General features: G+C 37.0%; 1 protein-coding gene across 7 annotated transcripts in view; it reads right to left on the bottom strand.

Moving 5' to 3' along the window:
• Nucleotides 1–20,964, bottom strand: part of SUGCT (succinyl-CoA:glutarate-CoA transferase) — an 863,222-nt gene that overhangs the window by 832,068 nt on the left and 10,190 nt on the right. The window lies entirely within an intron of this gene.

The raw sequence follows: 20,964 nt of genomic DNA, 5'->3' as shown, positions 1-20,964 counted from the left end.
AAAAACATCCAAATCTGAAATATATACTGTAATAAAAGAAGAAACAGAGGGAAACATCATAGAATACTACCACACAGAAATAACAGACAACAACAAAAAGGCAAAGAAACAATGGAGACACAGCCTTACCAGAAAACTAAAGACAGAATGACAGGAAATCCTCACGTATCAATAATCACCCTGAATGTAAATGGACTGAACTCACCAATAAAGAGACACAGAGTAGCAGATTGGATCAAAAAACTAAACCCAACCATATGCTGCCTACAAGAGACACATCTCAGCTACAAGGACAAGCATAGACTCAAAGTGAAAGGGTGGAAATTGACACTCCAAGCAAATGGTACCCAGAAAAAATCAGGTGTAGCCATAATGATTTCCGATGAAACAGACTTCAGGGTGAAAAAGATAACAAGAGACAAAGGTGGACATTTCATAATGGTAAAGGGGACTATACAACAAGAAGACATAACACTCATCAATATTTATGCCCCCAATCAGGGAGCACCGAAATATACCAAGCAACTACTAACAGAACTAAAGGGAGAAATTGACCAAAACACAATTATACTAGGGGACTTAAATACATCATTGACAGCTATGGATAGATCATCCAAACAGAAGATAAATAACGAAATCGCAGCCCTAAATGACACATTAGAGGAATTGGACATAATTGACATATATAGAGCACTTCATCCTAAAACATCAGACTATACATTCTTTTCTAGTGTACATGGAACATTCTCAAGGATAGACCATATATTGGGACACAAAATCAGCCTCAGCAAATTTAAGAAGATTGAAATCATACCAAGCATATTCTCTGATCACAAAGCTTTGAAATTGGATATCAACTCCAAAAAGAAAGCAGGAAAAAACACAAATACATGGAGATTAAACAACATACTTTTAAAGAACGACTGGGTCAAAGAAGAAATTAGAGGAGAGCTCAAAAGATACATAGAAACAAATGACAATGAAAATACATCCTACCAAAATTTTTGGGATGCCGCGAAAGCAGTTTTAAGAGGGAAATTTATATCATTACAGGCCCATCTCAAGAAACAAGAAAAATCCCAAATAAATAACCTCATGTTACACCTTAAAAAACTAGAAAAAGAAGAACAAGCGAAACCCAAGGTCAGCAGAAGAAAGGAAATAACAAAAATCAGAGCAGAACTAAATGAAATAGAGAACAAAAAGACAATAGAAAAAATTAATGTGACAAAAAGCTGGTTCTTTGAAAAGATTAACAAAATCGACAAACCCTTGACTAGACTCACTAAGATAAAAAGAGAGAAGACACTAATTAACAAAATCAGAAATGAAAAAGGGGAAGTTATCACGGACACCACAGAAATACAAAGGATTATCCAAGAATACTATGAAGGACTATATGCCACCAAATTTAATAACTTAGAAGAAATGGACAAGTTCTTAGAAACATATAGCCTTCCAAGGCTGAATCATGAAGAACTGGAAAATCTTAACAGGCCGATCACCAGTAAGGAAATTGAATCAGTCATCCAAAACCTTCCCAAAAGCAAAAGTCCTGGACCAGATGGCTTCACCAGTGAATTCTACCAAACCTTCAAAGAGGATCTAATACCAATCCTGCTCAAACTCTTCCAAAAAATTGAAGAAGAGTCAGTACTCCCTAACTCATTTTATGAGGCCAACGTTACCCTGATACCAAAACCTGGTAAGGACAACACAAAAAAAGAAAACTACAGACCTATATCTCTGATGAATACAGATGCTAAAATCCTAAACAAAATTCTAGCAAATCGAATACAACAATGCATTAAAAAGATTATTCATCACGACCAAGTGGGGTTCATCCCCGGGGCACAAGGATGGTTCAACATTCGCAAATCCATCAATGTGATACATCACATAAACAAAATAAAGGACAAAAATCATATGATTCTATCAATTGATGCAGAAAAAGCATTTGATAAGATACAACATCCATTTATGATTAAAACACTTACTAAAATTGGTATAGAAGGAAAATACCTCAACATAATAAAGGCCATATACGACAAGCCCTCAGCTAATCTCATAATTAATGGTGAAAAGCTGAAGCCCTTTGCTCTACGTTCAGGAACACGACAAGGTTGTCCCCTATCACCTCTGCTTTTCAACATAGTGTTGGAAGTCCTCGCCAGAGCTATCAGGCAAGAGAAAGAAATAAAAGGCATCCAAATTGGGAATGAAGAAGTTAAATTGTCACTCTTTGCAGATGACATGATGCTATACATAGAAAACCCTAAAGACTCCACCAAAAAGCTATTAGAAACAATTAATGAATATAGTAAAGTTGCTGGCTACAAAATCAACGTACAAAAGTCCATTGCTTTCCTATATACCAACAATGAAATCTCAGAAAAAGAGATAGAAAAAACAATTCCTTTTGCAATAGCAGCAAAAAGAATAAAATACCTAGGAATAAACTTAACCAAGGATGTGAAGGATTTATATGCTGAAAACTATAAGACATTTTTGAAAGAAATTGAAGAAGACACAAAGAAATGGAAAGACATTCCGTGCTCATGGATTGGAAGAATCAACATAGTTAAAATGGCCATATTACCCAAAGCCATATACAGATTTAATGCAATCCCCATTAAAATCCCAATGGCATTTTTTAAAGAAATAGAACAAAAAATCATCAGATTTGTTTGGAACCACAAAAGACCCCGAATAGCCAAAGCAATATTAAAAAAAAAGAACAATACTGGAGGTATCACACTCCCTGATTTTTCCTTGTACTACAGGGCTACAATAATCAAAACAGCTTGGTATTGGCGGAAAAACAGACACATAGACCAATGGAATAGAATTGAGAACCCAGAAATAAAACCACATAAATATGGACAGATAATTTTTGACAAAGAAGCTAAAAACATACAATGGACGAAAGACAGCCTCTTCAATAAATGGTGCTGGCAGAATTGGATAGCTACGTGCAAAAGAATGAAACTGGACTGCTATCTGTCACCATGTACCAAAATTAATTCAAAATGGATCAAAGACTTAAGCATAAGACCTGACACAATAAAGTGCATTGAAGAAAACATAGGTACTAAACTTATGGACCTTGGGTTCAAAGAGCATTTTATGAATTTGACTCCAAAGGCAATGGAAGTAAAAACTAAAATAAACAAATGGGATTATATGAAACTGAAAAGCTTCTGCACAGCAAAAGAAACTATTGACAAAATAATGAGGCAACCAACTGAATGGGAGAAGATTTTCGCAAACAGTTCCTCTGATAAGGGGCTAATATCCAAAATACACAAGGAACTCATGAAACTCAACAACAAAAAAACAAACAACCCAATTGAAAAATGGACAGAGGACCTGAAGAGACATTTCTCCAAAGAGGATATACAAATGGCAAATAGACATATGAAAAAATGCTCAACATCGCTAATCATCAGAGAAATGCAAATGAAAACCACAATGAGATATCACCTCACCCCAGTCAGAATGGCTTTCATCAACAAAACAAATAGTAACAAGTGTTGGAGAGGCTGTGGAGAAAAAGGAAGTCTCATACACTGTTGGTGGGAATGCAGACTGGTGCAGCCGCTATGGAAGGCAGTGTGGAGGTTCCTCAAGAAATTACGAATAGAATTACCATATGACCCAGCAATCGCTCTCCTGGGTATCTACCCCAAAAATATAAAAGCATTTCTCTATAGAGACACGTGTACGCCAATGTTCATTGCAGCTTTGTTTACGGTGGCCAAGACATGGAAACAACCAAAATGTCCTTCGATAGATGAATGGATAAAGAAGTTGTGGTACATATACACAATGGAATACTATTCGGCGTTAAGGAAAGATGATATAGGAGCATTTGTGACAACATGGATGGATCTCGAGAGAATAATGCTAAGTGAAACAAGTCAGACAGAAAAAGCAGAGAACCCTATGATTTCACTGATATGTGGTATATAAACCAAAAAGAAGAAGACAAACAAATGAGAAACAAAAACTCATAGACACAGACAATAATTTAGTGGTTACCAGAGGGTAAGGGGGTGGGGGGTGGGTGATGAGGGTAAAGGGGATCAAATATATGGTGATGGAAGGAGAACTGACTCTGGGTGGTGAACACACAATGGGATTTATAGACGATGTAATACAGAATTGTACACCTGAAATCTATGTAAATTTACTAATAATTGTCACCCCAATAAAATTAAAAAAAAAATAAAAAATAATAAAATTAAATAAATAAATAAATAAATAGTAAACTAAAAAAAAGTACTAACAACAAAAAAGTAACAACAAAGTCCTCTGCATATTCTACATTTAAGACAAGGAAAAAGATAGACTTTAAAAGTTTATTAAACAATATACAATCATATGTGTATTTCCTTTTTCTCTTCACCCATCAGCTTTAAAAATAAGTAGATAGGTCAGTAATTATATCACTACTTCACTAAACATATTTAACATCAAATCACAAAATCAAATTCTAGTCAAATGCCTTACAAAATTTACATCATGATGACTGAGATCAGGTTGAACTTATGGAGAAAAATGATGGAACTACTGGTTCGACACATTTTTTTAATAATAGGTTTCATTTTTTTGGATTTAGTTTTAGATTCACACCAAAATCAAGCAGGAAGTACAGAGAATTCCTATGTGCACTTTTCCCCCACACATGCACAAACTTCCCCCTCTTTCAACATCCCGGCCAGAGTGGTCCACTTTTACAGTCGACAAACCTACACGGACACATCATAACCACCCAAAATCCATGGTTTTCAGTAGGGTTCACTCTTGGCATTATACTTGAATGTTTGGAAAAAGCATAATGACATGTATTTATCAGTACAACATCATACAAAATAGTTTAACTGCCCTAAGAATCCTCTGTGCTCTACCTGTTTATCGCTTCCTTTCCTCTAACCCCTGAAAACCAATCTTTTTACTGTAACCATAGTTTGCCTTTTCCAGAATACCGTACATTGGAATTATACAGTATGTAGCCTTTTCAGATTGGCTTATTTCATTTGGTAATATGCATTTAAGTTTCCTTCATGGTCTGATAGATCACTTCATTTTTAGTGCTGAATAATATTCCATTACCTGGATATACCCCAGTTTATTTATCCATCACCTACTACTGAAGGACTTCTTGGCTGCTTCTAAGATTTGGCAACTATGAAGAAAGCTGCTATAAACATCAAAAGGTTTCCATAACACATAAGGAACTTTGACAACTCAGTAAGAAAGAATGCTCAATGGTAAACAGGAAAAGGACATGAACAGCTGATTCACAGATAAATAAAAATTTCCAGTATGCATAGCACAAGATATTCATAGAAATTTCATTTATAATCAAAAAGATGAAAACTAAATGTATAGCAATAAGAATTTTTTTCTCACCAGACTGGCAAACATTTATAATATCTCCAGTATTGGCAAGAGTGTGGTGAAATGGGCACTTTCATAAACGAGGTGTGATCAAACAATATGGTGAATGTTTAAATTAAAAACATGTATTACAGTAAAAGACACATTGCCACTAATCCCCCTCAAAATACTCCCCTTTCTTTCAAACACACTTATCCCACTTTCTGAAGCAGTTCTGGAAGTCCTCTTTCGTGAGTGTCTTTAGTTGCACTGTCACGGCTGTCTTGATGTCCTGAAGCATTCTGATTTTAGGGAAGAGCTAGAAGTCGCACGGTGCCAGATCCCATGAATAAGGTGGATGAGGACAGACCATAATGTTTTTATTTGACAGAAACTGCTGTCCCAGAAACAATGTGTGATACAGAGCGTTGTCATGATGGAGGATGATTTATGGCATACTTCCACATGTATACTAAGACACAGGTAAAAAAATATGTCATTGCAGAACTTTTTTTTAATGTTCTGCTATACTTTAGATGTCTTTTAATCTACTTTGTTGGAGAATAATTTACATATAAGGTATACATTTAAATCAGTTTTGACAGATGCATGCCTGTGAAGTCACCTCTACAATCAAGAAACAGAACTTTCCATCACCTGAAAGTTTCCTCAGTCCCTGTGCAAACTACCGCTCCCTTCATTCCCAGCCTCAGGCAATGAGTGATTGGCTTTGTCACTATAATTTAGTTTGCATTCTCTAGAATTTTATATTAATGAAATCATACAGTATGTATTCTTTTGTGTCTGGCTTCTTTCATTCAGCGTAATGACTTTGAGATTCATCCATACTGTTGCATTTTTATAAGTGAGTGGTGTTCTACTACATGGAATATACCATATTTGTTTATCCGTTCAGCTGCTGATGGACATTGAGTTGATTCCAGTTTCAGTACAGTGAATCAAACTGCTATGAATACTCATGTAAAAGTGTTTGTGTGGACATATTTTCATGTCTATTGAGTAAATACCTAGTGGAATGACTGGGTAATATGGTTAAGTGTATGTTTACCTTTCTAAAAAATTGCAAAACAGGTTTCCAATGTGGTTGTATCACAGTGCATGAGAATTTTAGATGCTCCACATCTTTTCAACACCAGGAATTGGTAATCTTCTTAATGTTAGTTATTCTCACTCGTATATAATGTTTCTCATGGTTTTAATTAGGATTTCCCTAATGATTAATGATGTTGAACATATTTTCATCTAATAATTGGCCATTCATGTATCTTCTTTAGTGAATTGCCCCAATGTTAATACTGAAGCAAAACATTCAAAACAATGCAAAAATCCACCAACAGGCGAAATGTTCAATAAGCACTTGCAAATCCATATAACAGAATACCATGTAGATATTAAGAAACATTAGAGATTTACATAACCTGAATGGAATGTTGGCCAAGATAACAAATGCATAAAAGAAACTGCAAAACAGTTATTCTCAGGAACATTTTAGATCTTGATTCTTGGTCTATGTTGTCAGTTTGGCTCAAATAGACTCTTATAAAAATTCTCAAAAAAAAAAGGAATACACACACACACACACACACACACACACACACACACACACACACACACACCAGGGGTGCCAAAAATTTTATACACATGACTTGTATTTATCTTTTGTTATCAGTATATATTGAGTATTGTAATTTTAATAGTATTTTTCCTTTCTTGAAATGTGATACATTTTTTGGCATCCTCTGTGTGTGTGTGTGTGTGTGTGTATATATATATATATATATATATATATATATATACATATATATATATTTCTAAGTTTAAAAATAAAATAAAATTGTAGAACAGAATGTATATGATCTTATTTTTGTAAAAAAATAACATTAATAATATATGTTGGTAGTTGCAGAAGCATTCATAAAATGTTATCACTATTCAACTCCTAGGGAAACAATTTATGGAGAACTTTCACTAGCTAAGTTACATATTTCTGCAATATTGCTTAATTGTAATTGTGTGTATAATCAGCACAAAAAAAGAGACAAAAAGCAAAAAAGTGAAGACATAAAAAATAAACAAAATGGGAGAGAAAACAAAATATTTTAGAGAAAAAAAACATAGAAAATACCTCAAATATAAAAAGATATTTTGACACCATTAAGAATGAATAGGCAAATAATTCTTTATGTTACATAAGTCTCTAAAATAACTGGTCTTCTGTACTCAGATCTCTTCTAAGGCCTTTATTTCAAGTGACACAGGAACTATGTTTAAGGGTCTTTCCATCCCATAAATCTTATTACAAATCTATGAAGAGAAGTCTAAATTTCACTACTAATGTCATCTCGCAGTGATAATAAATTAGGAAATTTTTGTTCAATGAAGCAAAAACTTTTAAAGTGAATTCATTTGACATCAGTCAAGAGAGTTTACTTTTATTATCTAAGAAGACATCCAGAAAGAACTTCTAGAGGACATGTAAGTCAAAATCAATGAATGAGTTGAACACTTAACAGCATAAACTTTGGAAACTGGATTTAATTCCCGACTCCACTACTTACTACCCAAGCGACATTGGGCAAGGTAACTTACCTTCTCAGGGCTTCAGTTTCCTCATCTGAAACATCTATATCTCTATATCAAGCGTTTCCAAAGATTAAATGAAATGTATGTATAGTGCTTAGTGCACTTCCTGGCAGGTAGTAAGTGCTATTAAAAGTGGACAACTGTTCTTATCAGCAGCATCATTGTCATCATCTATATGTATTGTACAGTCACACCCCCTATTAAAACCTTAATCCAGATTTGAAAACAAGAAAAATACATGAGTATTTTAAGGATAGAAAAAAAAAAACACGATTCTAAATACTCTATACTTAAAAAGGACATCTACAGCCAATATTTTGCCTGTTTGTGAAAGACCACAGTAGGCTGGATGGGAGTGAGGGGTCACTACAGGGGAAAAACAGTTGGAAAGGGCATCCATTATAATTTGTTGAGATACATTGAGCAGCTTGTATATCACTCTATCTTATTTGGACTGTATGATGGAAACCTGTTATGATAGGCACAGCTGAACAACCATGTAAACAAGTACAATTATAATGAAGCTGCCATCAACACTATACTTGCCAGAACTGCTTCTAGGACTTTCCTGGTATTGGGCTCTAAGGTTTACAGGTCACAAATAAACTTGAGCAGCACCAAAGTGGAGGTAACTGACAGGTGCACACACAAGTGGCTCATTTGTGTGACAGCAATCATAGCATCTGGATTCCCACCACACAAGCTAACTACTGAGGCATTAAAAATTTTTTTTAAAAAAAGCGCCAGGTCAAAAAAACAAGCTGATCAAACATCAGTAGCAAACAGACCATGTGATATACACCGAAAGAATTATTTAATTTGTTATTTTACAGAGAATCTGACTACCAGAACTTAGAAGTTAGAAAGCAGAAAATGGACATCTCTTCAAAACATGCTCTCTTAATTTACTGAAGCTTTATTTAGAGTAGTTAGCAGGATGTTTTCATTCTAGAACAGGTTAGAAGTCTTGAAAAAAGCTCTATTCCTAATTGTATATAGCTTGGCAGGTAATTTTAGGAGTTTAGGGTACTTGGAAAATTAGTATACACTGGAAGACATTCCAGGAAAATTAAAATTTTTGAGTTATAAAAAGGTAGTATGGAAGTGATGCTAACGTTATAAGGCAATTACACCATCTAGAGACAACCAGAAAACAAGTTAAATGGATAATAATTTATAATAACTTATTATTCACCATCTGTTGACACCCAATTTCTTCAGAACTGCCTTTCCACTCTAAGAATTCGATTATTACTGTGGAATTTGCAATCAGACAGGTTTTGGAAATGCTAGCTGTTACCATTTTAATGAAAACTTGAGAAATTTACAGTATGAATGATGCAAAAAAGAACAGAAGAAGGCTTTTGAGTTATGGGTAAAGCATGCCACAACCAAAGTATAAATCAGTGCTAATCCCAAATCCCTCTGCTTTTCTGCAATTTCCAGCTTCTTTTGCAGTTAGGTTGGGGCCAAATGCCTGAAATCCAGCCAATGAAACATAAGCAGAAGCAATATAAGTCAATTCCAGGCCTAACCCTCAAAAATGTCCCATGAAATCCTCTAGGCCTCTATTCTGCTGCAGTGACTTTAGAGGCTTGCACAATGTTTCAAATTGTGAAGCTTTATGTGCCCGAACAATGTTTTCACTGTTTGTATTGTCAATGAAAAAACATCCAGCCTAAGAAAAAGCTTGTAAGAGTTTATTTGAGCCAAACTGACAACAATTGCCAGGAAGCAAAAATCTCAATGGATTGAGAAGATGCTCCCAAAAATGGCATATAACTTATTTTATATGTAGAATCAAAGGAGGATGGTTACATGAAATCCATTGGTTGTAGATTAAGGGGGTGGGAGAAAACAAAGCAGGGAAATTTCTGGGATTGGATGAAAGTAAATTGGAGACAGTTACTTCTTCTACATAGGTGGGTACAGGATCGTTAATAGTTCACTTTTTACAGCACATAGAGATGGTAATCTGGGGACAAGAATAATAATGAGGGATTCTGTAGTTTCCTGCTCTGGTCCGGAAAGGGATGACTGACATTCCAAGATGTTATCCCAGATGATGCAAAAAGACAACAGACAGGCTCATTTAAGGTCAAGATTGACTTTACCAAGGAAGCTTCACGCTAAAGATGTGACTTCCCGCCATGGCCCATCTTAGTTAGGAATTTTTATGTTCACACCATCCTATGTGGTTATTTTCAGGCTCCTGAGCTTGTCAGGTTTAACATGTGGCCCCTTTACCATCAACAGTACAAACCACTGAGACTGGGGGCTAATTTGCACCACGGCACAGCCTGGCCTATCCTGACCAACAAAGATGCCAAGCACTGGAGGAAAAGAAATGGTAGCCTCTATGCAATTTCACAGCATCAAAACCAACACCTGGGAAGTCCATTTCACGGGGAGACTCTTTTACTGTCCCTTTGGCAGCAGTCCTCCAACTGAGATATGAGAAGACCTTCCCAAGAGATATTGAATCATTTTAAAGAAGTCAATATACAGGTATTCAACTTCCATACATATTCTTTCCTAAAATCAATCAGGCTATAAATAAATCTTTCACAGCAAGCATTCTCCACTAGACAAAAGGGAAGCAAATTCCTCACACATCCCAGATCTTACTCTCACTTTAGTTCGTATAAAATTTACTTAAGTGATAAAAAACTTTTCAATATTAACTTGATGTATGCAATGGATTGTTTTTCAAGTCATTTAGGAAATAGAACACTGCTATCAATTAGTATGTGAAAGGGTGGAAAACAGTACCAATTTATAGACTTTATAAATCAATTTATATTAGGTTGGTGCAAAAGTAATTGTGGTTTAAAATGTTTAAAAAAATGGCAAAAACCACAAGTACTTTTGCACCAACCTAATAGTTACAGAATTCATAACCAAGAGTCAGCAAGCCAAAGGAAACAATTCCTTCAGTGTTCAGGCATCTTTAACGGGCCATCCTGAAGCAACTACTCAAAGGATCAGACATGGTTGGACCAGGAACTGATGAAGTAAACAGTAGTTATGAATTCCTAAATATGAGTGCTCACAAACGCAAGAGGCCCCTTGAATGTCTGTGTTGGCAATATGGCTCTCCAATGGGAGAAAACTGACTAAAGGCAAGTCCTCTGCGCAATTTAGAAAAAGGCATCCCTTCCATGGGACAACTGAAAAAACAGCACCCACTCTAGGTTGATGAAATACTGTCATAGGTACTTGAGGTGGAATTAAAAGTATCACAGCAAGGAAGAAAACGTGGTGTGCGTCAGGGGGTGCAACGTTAAACTGAATGCAATCAGGCTCTTTCAACCCAAAATAAATTGTGGGCCCTATTTTGCAGAATACTGCAGATACTTAAGTAGGCGAAACAGAAGGGAAGGGAAGAGAAGCCTGGAAGAAGTGTGTGAGGTGGATACATATATTTCATGATTTTATTTGTTTTTTAAAGATTCCAAGGGTAATTCTGAAGAACAGGGGAGATGCCTAGAGAGAATTTAAGATGCTTTCTGTGTGAAAGACTGTGGAACCCTTCCAGAGACTTCACTTCAAGAAGTAAAGACAAAAAATTATTCTTTAAGGCTTTAAGAGTTTTGGGAAATGGAGAGGGGGAAATGAGGAGCATGTTTCCAAGGACAGAGGCAGGCCATGTCCATGTTCCAAACTCTTTAAAACTTTTAATACATGCCAATTGTTCACCAGAAAGTCATATTAATATATACTGGTGGAAGGCCAGTTGGTTCAGTGGTTGGAGCACAGTGCTCATAACGCCAAGGTCACCTGTTAGAGTCCCACATGGGCCAGTGAGCTGCACCCTCCACAACTAGACTGAAGACAATGACTTGACCTGGCGCTGAGCTGTACCCCCCCCCCACAACTAGGTTGAAAACAAAGACTTGACATGGAGCTGACGGGTCCTGGAAAAACACACACTGTCCCCCAATATTCCCCAATTAAAAAAAATAAAAAAACAAAAGTGTGTGTGTGTGTGTGTGTGTGTGTGTGTGTGTGTGTATAAATAAATTATTCTTTAAGGCTTTTAGAGTTTTGGGAAATAGAGAGGGAAAAACGAGGAGAATGTTTCCAAGAACAGAGGAACAGAGGCCGGCCAGTGTATGTATGTATATACACACACACACACACACACACACACACACACATATATGCATGCCAGTATATGCATATATACATATACATATATATACACACACACATATATATGTGTGTGTGTGTATATACTGGCACCAGCAGCATATGAAAATGGTATTCTCCACCAACTTTTATAACCCTGAATATGATCTCTTAGTTTTGTAGGGTATTGTTTGTTGCAAATTTGGAAGTTAAAAGTTTGCATGTCGGGGCCGGCCCGGTGGCTCAGGCAGTTAGAGCTCCATGCTCCTAACTCCGAAGGCTGCCAGTTCGATTCCCACATGGGCCAGTGGGCTCTCAACCACAAGGTTGCCGGTTCAATTCCTCGAGTCCCGCAAGGGATGGTGGGCAGCGCCCCTGCAACTAAGATTGAACATAGCACCTAGAGCTGAGATGCCGCTGAACTCCCAGATGGCTCAGTCGGTTAGAGCGTGTCCTCTCAACCACAAGGTTGCCCGTTCGATTCCTGGAGTCCTGCAAGGAATGGTGGGTGCGCCCCCTGCAACTAGCAATGGCAACTGGACCTGGAGCTGAGCTGCGCCCTCAACAACTAAGACTGAAAGGACAACAACTTGACTTGGAAAAAAGTCCTGGAAGTACGCACTGTTCGCCAATAAAGTCCTGTTCTCCTTCCCCAATAAAATCTTTTAAAAAAAAAGTTTGCATGTCACCTCCACTTTATTTTCCATTTATTTAATATCTTCTGAAATTAAACGTTGTTTTTCATAACTGCTTTATTTCATATCTTCTTATAAATTACCTGTTCTTACCGGTATTGTTGGCCCATATTTTTACGGGCACATTTTTCTTTTTCTTATTGGTTTGTATGGATTCTTTATGTAGTATAAACATTAACCTTTTATAAGTAATATTTAGTAAAGGTGATACGGAAGAGCTCCCTCACTTTAGAAGTCTCCTTTTCCCTAGTTTCTTAGCTCCCTCGTCCCTGGTCCTAATCACTGTTTAAATCAGTTTCTTAATCTTAAACAAAAGATTGTTCCTAACCTGAATCATAGAATGTCTCCTGCCCCCTGCTTCAGATAATTACACAGAAGCTTCCAATTTAAGCTTGATGATCGTAATCACTGTGGCAAAGCATTCTTTCCAGGCCATTCCGGGCCCAACTCCTGGGTAACAATGCCACCTGAATAACTAGTTAAAACCAAAGGAAAAGGTCATAGGCCCCATAAAGCAAATGGACTTTCACCCTGCATCAGTAGCCTTGAGTCCTGCTCCTTGGGCCAGCGCTTTTAGTCTATTAACCAAATCTATCTCTCCTCATCTAGGGGCCATCATACATCCTTACCAAAGAGGTCAACAGGGTCTTCCAGGTGGATCCCGAGACCTCCTTCCTCTCAGCTAAGATCAGATAGGGCAATAGCTCCGTGAATCCCTGATAGGTAGGGACAACGACCACATTCAGCAGGAAGCAGATACAGAACAAGAGACCTCCTGTCCCTTAACTTTCCATAGAGATTTACGGGGATCATGTTTCTCAGGGGGAAACGAGGCAGGCAGTTAGAGATAGGAAAGGGGTCTCCAAACATTCCTGCATGTTTACATGGCCTACGGAGAGTGACCGCCCAGAGACCTCCCAGAAACCTCCCCCTACATCCAAATTTTTCCATTATCTACCATAACCATTAACCACTATGAAGACACAAACTACCTAACTAGATTAGACAAGTCATTCACATCTGCACAGTAAAGACCACAACGACCTTCATCTCACCTTGGCCTCTTTATACCATCATTATAATATCATGCATATGCTCAGAAGTTCATTAATATCATTATAACAGACTGAATTCTGGGACGGAACATGCGCAGTCTGAAAAGATGAGGTAATGGTCTCCTGTCAGTCACAAGTGCCAGCAAGAGACCCCACACCCAGAGAGGAGTAGCCCAATCTAGAAGAAAAGGAAATAAAAATTCGAAGTACTCGCCAGTCGTCACCTTTTGAGCCACGCTTTTGCGCAGGCCTACTCCTATCCTTTGGAGTGTACTTTTGCTTTTAATAAACTGCTCTTTCCCCACTGCCTTTTGGTTTCCCGCTCAATTCTTTATTCGGGATACCAAATCCTGGATACCATACTGAGAAGAGTTTGTTCTCCAGTAACAAAAGTACTTTTCCCCTATCTGCTATTTGCTTTTTGAATTGTTTTCGAATTTCACTTTCAAAAAATCAATTGTTGTACTTTCTGCCTTTGGTATTTTTCCAGAGTTCCTCAAGACTACCCAGACTTTTAGTGATTTGCTAAAAGGATTCACAGGACTCAGCATATAAATGTATTCATAAGTAAACTAGGGATTATTATAGCAAAATGATATATGACAGGATCACCAAGGGAAAAAGACAGGCAGATTCTGGGAAAATCCATGAATAGACATCTTATGTCTTCTCCCTCCCAGGAGGCGCCACTCCAAGCATGCTTCTTTCTCTAATAACAAAAAATACGGTAACGTGAAATGTTTCTGCTCAGGGAAATCTATTACAGACTCAGAATCCAAGGTTTTGTTAACGGCTATTCACATATGCACTCTGATTTCCATGTACCAAAATCCCATATTCCCAGAAGAAAAGAAAGTGTTCATCATAAATCATATTTATTGTACAAACCATCTGGGCACCCTTTTAATTAGGAAGCAGTTCAAGTGTCAAGTTCTCAGATGCTAACCAAGGGCCAAACTTATTAGAGGGTCCTTCTAAATAACAGCCTGAAGCCTGCTATTTTAACCCTTTTCTGCACAGGTATCATGTTTTTCAAAGTCCAGATTATATAAAATATTCATGTATAGTTGGTTTTCCCATGAAAAAGCTTTTATTTTCCTCTTTAAAGATTTAAACTAACAGAGGTTTATTTTCTCTACTTAAATATCATGTTTCCCCAATAATAAGACCTAGCTGGACAACCAGCTCTAATGCATCTTTTGGAGCAAAAATTAATATAAGACCCGGTTTTATTTTACTATAAGACTCGGTCTTATATAAAATAACATAATATAATGTGATATAATATAATATAATATAATATAATATAATACTGGGTCTTATGTTAATTTTTGCTCCAAAAGACACATTAAAGCTGATTGTCCGGCTAGGTCTTATTTTCATGAAAAAAAAGTATTAGTAGTTGCTGTTTGGATAAGAGATTAATATTTTGTCTTGCTTCTTATTTTTCCAAACATTTCAGGTATTCTACAAAAAAAATCTGTATTGTTTTTATAACTGTAAAAATAGGAAGATACAAATTCTAGCTACATTAAAATTTTTATGTACTCATTTTGAAACAAAAATTTATGTCTGAAACACAATATTCATACTCTTACATTTTTCTTCATATCAAAGTATTCTGTCAGCAATTTTATTATTTTCAATGAAAACTTTTAAGTGTGAATTAATGCATTAATACCTGTGTTACACCTGAGTGAAGAATATTAGTCTACAAAGAAGTAAATATGTATAAAACATTTCACCGGTGCTTCATTACCATGGACAATGGATACATGCTTAGAATTAAAAGGATCATCAAGAGTTTGGCACTCAGACTCTTGAACAAATTGTTTCTAATACTGGATTTACCAATGAGAACATTGCTTAAGTAACAGTTAAGTGGTCTAATGTGTTCAGTGCATGCCTAACACTATCAATGCCAATTATCTCCTAAAGATGCATTTCCATTTCTACTATTGTCAGGCTTTATCATGAAACAATAGGACCACTATAAGGAAAACTGAAATGATCTAAAAAGTTTCAGGAAATAAATATTCAGTATGCTCTAAGTATACACACAAATATTTCTTAACGCAGAAATTAATTCATTCTCCTGTCCTAAAAAAAAGTTTCACATCAAAAATGTTTTTAATATCAAAATGGTGGCGTGAGGTGAGCCTCTGTAAAGCTCCCCTGGAATTTACAATTAATCGTACAACAATAACTCCACAAAAAACTCCCTGCACAGCAGACAGGCAAGACGAAGAGCCCCACTACTGAATTCACCTCCAGTTGGGCGAACTGCACGAGCAGGGGAAAAGGAAAGGGAGAAGTGCAAGGACAGAGCGGCACAGGGGCAGGACGCAGACCTAGCTCAAAGCTCCAAGCTCACAGCATCCCGGAACTACCGCAGCTGCAGGAGAGGGAAGGACTCAGACTACTAGGGCTCCGCTTACAGCCCACAGGGCTGAGGGGGCAGCATATAACACGGCTGAACCCAAGGCTCACAGCAGAGACCTCGGAACAAAGACTGAGGGAAGAAGGCTGAAAATGGTGGTTTAAGCCCTCACTGCCAAGCAGAGAACGGAAGCCTTAGGCACTTAGACTAGCCGCCCCCTCCCTACCCTCCCAGAGCTCGCCCCGCCCCCACCTGCCAAGTGCTAGAAGCAATAAAGTAGCAGTGTCAGATCAAAAGAACAGGATGTTTCCTGTTCTGAGAACTGTGGACAGCAGACACAGATTCTCAGCCCAACTAGTTCCGGCAAAGGGGAGGGAGCTGTGGAAGCAGGACTGGCTGTGGTGGTGGTCGCCACCATTGCTCTGGGCAACCTCTCACAACTCACCACGCCCCTGGCCCCACCTATCTGGGCGGATCCCTGCAGGAGTAAACAGAACTGCTGAAACATACGGGCTCTGAATGGGGTGCACAAAGAGCTTTGGAACTTCAAAAGCTCTCTGCAACCCCACAGGGACGAGGCGCCCTATGACCCAGGTGAAGTGTTAACAGAGGAGAAGCCCATCTCCCAGAGAATCTCCCCATTGTTTGAGAAGCTGGAAAAGTGCAGAGGAAACGTAGCACTACTGTGTCAGAGAGAAAAGAAAAGGCTGCAGTCAGACAGAATATAAACCATTCTACCAACAAGTACTGGAAAACAAAACAAAGACCTCTTCCTATCAACCTGTTGCAGAAGCTGCTCCTGTAGATGTCCAGGAAGAGAAATAATAAATCACTAATTGCCATGAATAACCAAGACAACAAGACAGCTCAGAAAGAAAGTGAAAAGTCTCCAGAAAAGGAACTTAAAGATATAGAAATATGTGACTTAAATGATAGAGAATTCAACATTGCAGTTCTGAAAAACCTCAAAGAGATGCAAGAAAACACAGAAAGGCAATTTAATGAACACAGAAACACAATCAAAGAACAACTTGAGCATTTTATGAAAGAGATTGAAATTTTAAAAAAGAACCAAATGGAATTTCTGGAGATTAAGAACTCAATAGAAGAAATTAAGAATGAGATAACCAGCTTAGGTAGTAGAGTTGACTAGATGAAGGAAAGAATCAGTGACATCGAAGATAGACACCTGGAAATTACACAGATGAAAGAAGAAAGAGACTTGAGATTTAAAAGAAATGAAAGAACTCTACAAGAACTTTCTGACTCCATCAGAAAGAGCAATATAAGAATAATGGGCATACCAGAAGGAGAAGAAAGAGAGAAGGGAACAGAGAATATACTCAAAGAAATTGTTAATGATAACTTCCCAAAATTGTGGACAGAACTGGATCCTCGAATCCAAGAAGCAAATAGAACACCTAATTACCTCAATCACAACAGGCCTTCTCCAAGGCACATTGTATTGAAGCTGTCTAAAATTAACACCAAACAAAGAATCCTCAAGGCAGCCAGGGAAAAGAAGACGGTAACCTACAAAGGAAAGCCCATTAGATTATCATCAGATTTTTCAGCAGAAATGCTACAAGCCAGGAGGGAGTGGAACCAAATATTCAAACTATTGAAAGAGAGAAATCATGAGCGAAGAATAATATATCCAGCAAAGATATCCTTTAGATATGAAGGAGGAATAAAGACCTTTCCAGACATACAGAATCTGAGGGAATTTTCTAATACACGACCTGCACTACAAGAAATACTAAAGGAGGCTATTCGACCACCATCAACAGGGACAATTTGTGGCAACTGAAACATAAAAAGGGGGAGTGTAAAGGCCTGAACTGGAATATGGGAATGCAGAAAGTAAGCGTGCTGAAGAAAATGAAATACTCTAAATATCAAACTTTCTTTTACATAATCTTAAGGGTAACTACTCAAAAAAATCCAGAACTAATATATATACTGTAATAAAAGAAGAAACAGAGGGAAACATCATAGAATACCACCACACAGAAATAACAGACAACAACAGAAAGGCAAAGAAACAATGAAGTCACAGCCTTACCAGAAAATTAAAGATAGAATGACAGGAAATCCTCACGTATCAATAATCACCCTAAATGTAAATGGACTGAACTCACCAATAAAAAGGCACAGAGTAGCAGATTGGATCAGAAAACAAAACCCAACCATATGCTGTCTCGAAGAGACACATCTCAGCTACAAGAACAAGCATAGACTCAAAGTGAAAGGGTAGAAATTGACACTCCAAGCAAATGGTACCCAGAGAAAATCAGGTGTAGCCATAATGATATCAGATGAAACAGACATCAGGGTGAAAAAGATAATAAGAGACAAAGATGGACATTTCATAATGGTAAAGGGGACTATACAACAAGAAGAAATAACAGTCATCAATATTTATGCCCCTAACCAGGGAGCACCTAAAAATACCAAGCAACTACTAACAAAACTAAAGGGAGAAATTGACCAAAACACGCTTATACTAGGGGACTTAAATACATCATTGACAGCTATGGATAGATCATCCAAACAGAAAATAAATAACGAAATAGCAGCTCTAAATGACACATTAGATGAAATGGACATCATTGACATATATAGAGCACTTCATCCTAAAACATCAGACTATACATTCTTTTCTAGTGTACATGGAACATTCTCAAGGAAAGACCATATATTGGGGCATAAAAGCAGCCTCAGCAAATTTAAGAAGATTGAAATCATACCAAGCATATTCTCTGATCACAAGGCTTTGAAATTGGTTATCAACTGCAAAAAGAAAGCAGGAAGAAACACAAATACATGGAGATTAAACCACATACTTTTAAAGAACAACTGGGTCAAAGAAGAAATTAGAGGAGAGATCAAGAGATATATAGAAACAAATGACAATGAAAATACATCATACCAAAATTTTTGGGATGCGGCGAAAGCAGTTTTAAAAAAAAATTTATATCATTACAGGCCTATCTCAAGAAACAAGAAAAATCCCAAATAAATAAGCTCATGTTACACCTCAAATAAATAAATAAATAAATAAATAAATAAATAAATAAATAAGCTCATGTTACACCTCAAAGAACTAGAATAAGAAGAACAAGTGAAACCCAAGGTCAGCAGAAGAAAGGAAATAACAAAAATCAGAGCAGAGCTCAATGAAATAGAGAACAAAAAGACAATAGAAAAAATTAATCTGACAAAGAGCTGGTTCTTTGAAAAAATGAATAAAATCGACAAACCCTTGGCTAGACTCACTAAGATAAAAGAGAGAAGACACTAATTAACAAAATCAGAAATGAGAAAGGGGAAGTTTCACGGACACCACAGAAATACAAAGGATCATCCAAGAATACTATGAAGGACTATATTCCACCAAATTCAATAACTTAGAAAAAATGGAAAGTTCTTAGACACATATAGCCTTCCAACGCTGAACCACGAAGAACTGGAAAATCTAAACAGACCAATCACCAGTAAAGAAATTGAATCAGTCATCAAAAACCTTAACAAAAGCAAAAGTCCGGGACCAGATGGCTTCACTAGTGAATTCTACCAAACCTTCAAGGAGGATCTAATACCAATCCTGCTAAAACTCTTCCAAAAAATTAAAGAAGAGTCAGTACTCCCTAACTCATTATGAAGCCAACATTACCCTGATACCAAAACCTGGTAAGGACAACACAAAAAAAGAAAACTACAGACCTATATCTCTGATGAATACAGATGCAAAAATCCTAAACAAAATTTTAGCAAATCGAATACAACGATGCATTAAAAAAATTATTCATCATGACCAAGTGGGGTTCATCCCTGGGGCACAAGGATGGTTCAACATCCGCAAATCCATCAATGTGATACATCACATAAACAAAATAAAGGACACAAATCATATGATTCTATCAATTGATGCAGAAAAAGCATTTGACAAGGTACAACATCCATTTATGATTAAAACACTTAATAAAATAAAAATAGAAGGAAAACACCTTAACATAATAAAGGCCATCTATGACAAGCCCACAGCTAATCTCATAATTAATGGTGAAAAACTGAAGCCCTTTTCTCTATGTTCAGGAACACGACAGGGCTGTCCCCTACCACCTCTGCTTTTCAACATAGTGTTGGAAGTCCTTGCCGGAGCCATGAGGCAAGAGAAAGAAATAAAAGGCATCCAAATTGGGAATGGAGAAGTTAAAATATCACTCTTTGCAGATGACATGATGCAATATATAGAAAACCCTGAAGACTCCACCAAAAAGCTGTTAGAAACAATCAACGAATACAGTAAAGTTGCTGGCTACAAAATCAACATACAAAAGTCCATTGTATTCCTATATACTAACAATGAAATCTCAGAAAAAGAAATACAAAAAACAACTCCCTTTGTAATTGCAGCAAAAAGAATAAAATACCTAGGAATAAACGTAACCAAGGATGTGAGGGACCTATATGCTGAAAACTGTAAGACATTTTTGAAAGAAATTGTAGATGACACAAAGAAATGGAAAGACATTCCGTGCTCATGGATTGGAAGAATCAACATAGTTAAAACAGCCATATTACCCAAAGCAATATACAGATTTAATGCAGTCCCCATCAAAATCCCAATGGCATTTTTTAAAGAAATAGAACAAAAAATCATCAGATTTGTCTGGAACCACAAAAGACCCCGAATAGCCAAAGCAATCTTAAG

This window comes from Rhinolophus hipposideros, assembly GCF_964194185.1.
Source record: "Rhinolophus hipposideros genome assembly, chromosome: 18".
NCBI classification, from domain to species: domain Eukaryota; kingdom Metazoa; phylum Chordata; class Mammalia; order Chiroptera; family Rhinolophidae; genus Rhinolophus; species Rhinolophus hipposideros.
This window is presented reverse-complemented; position numbering and strand designations above follow the sequence as displayed.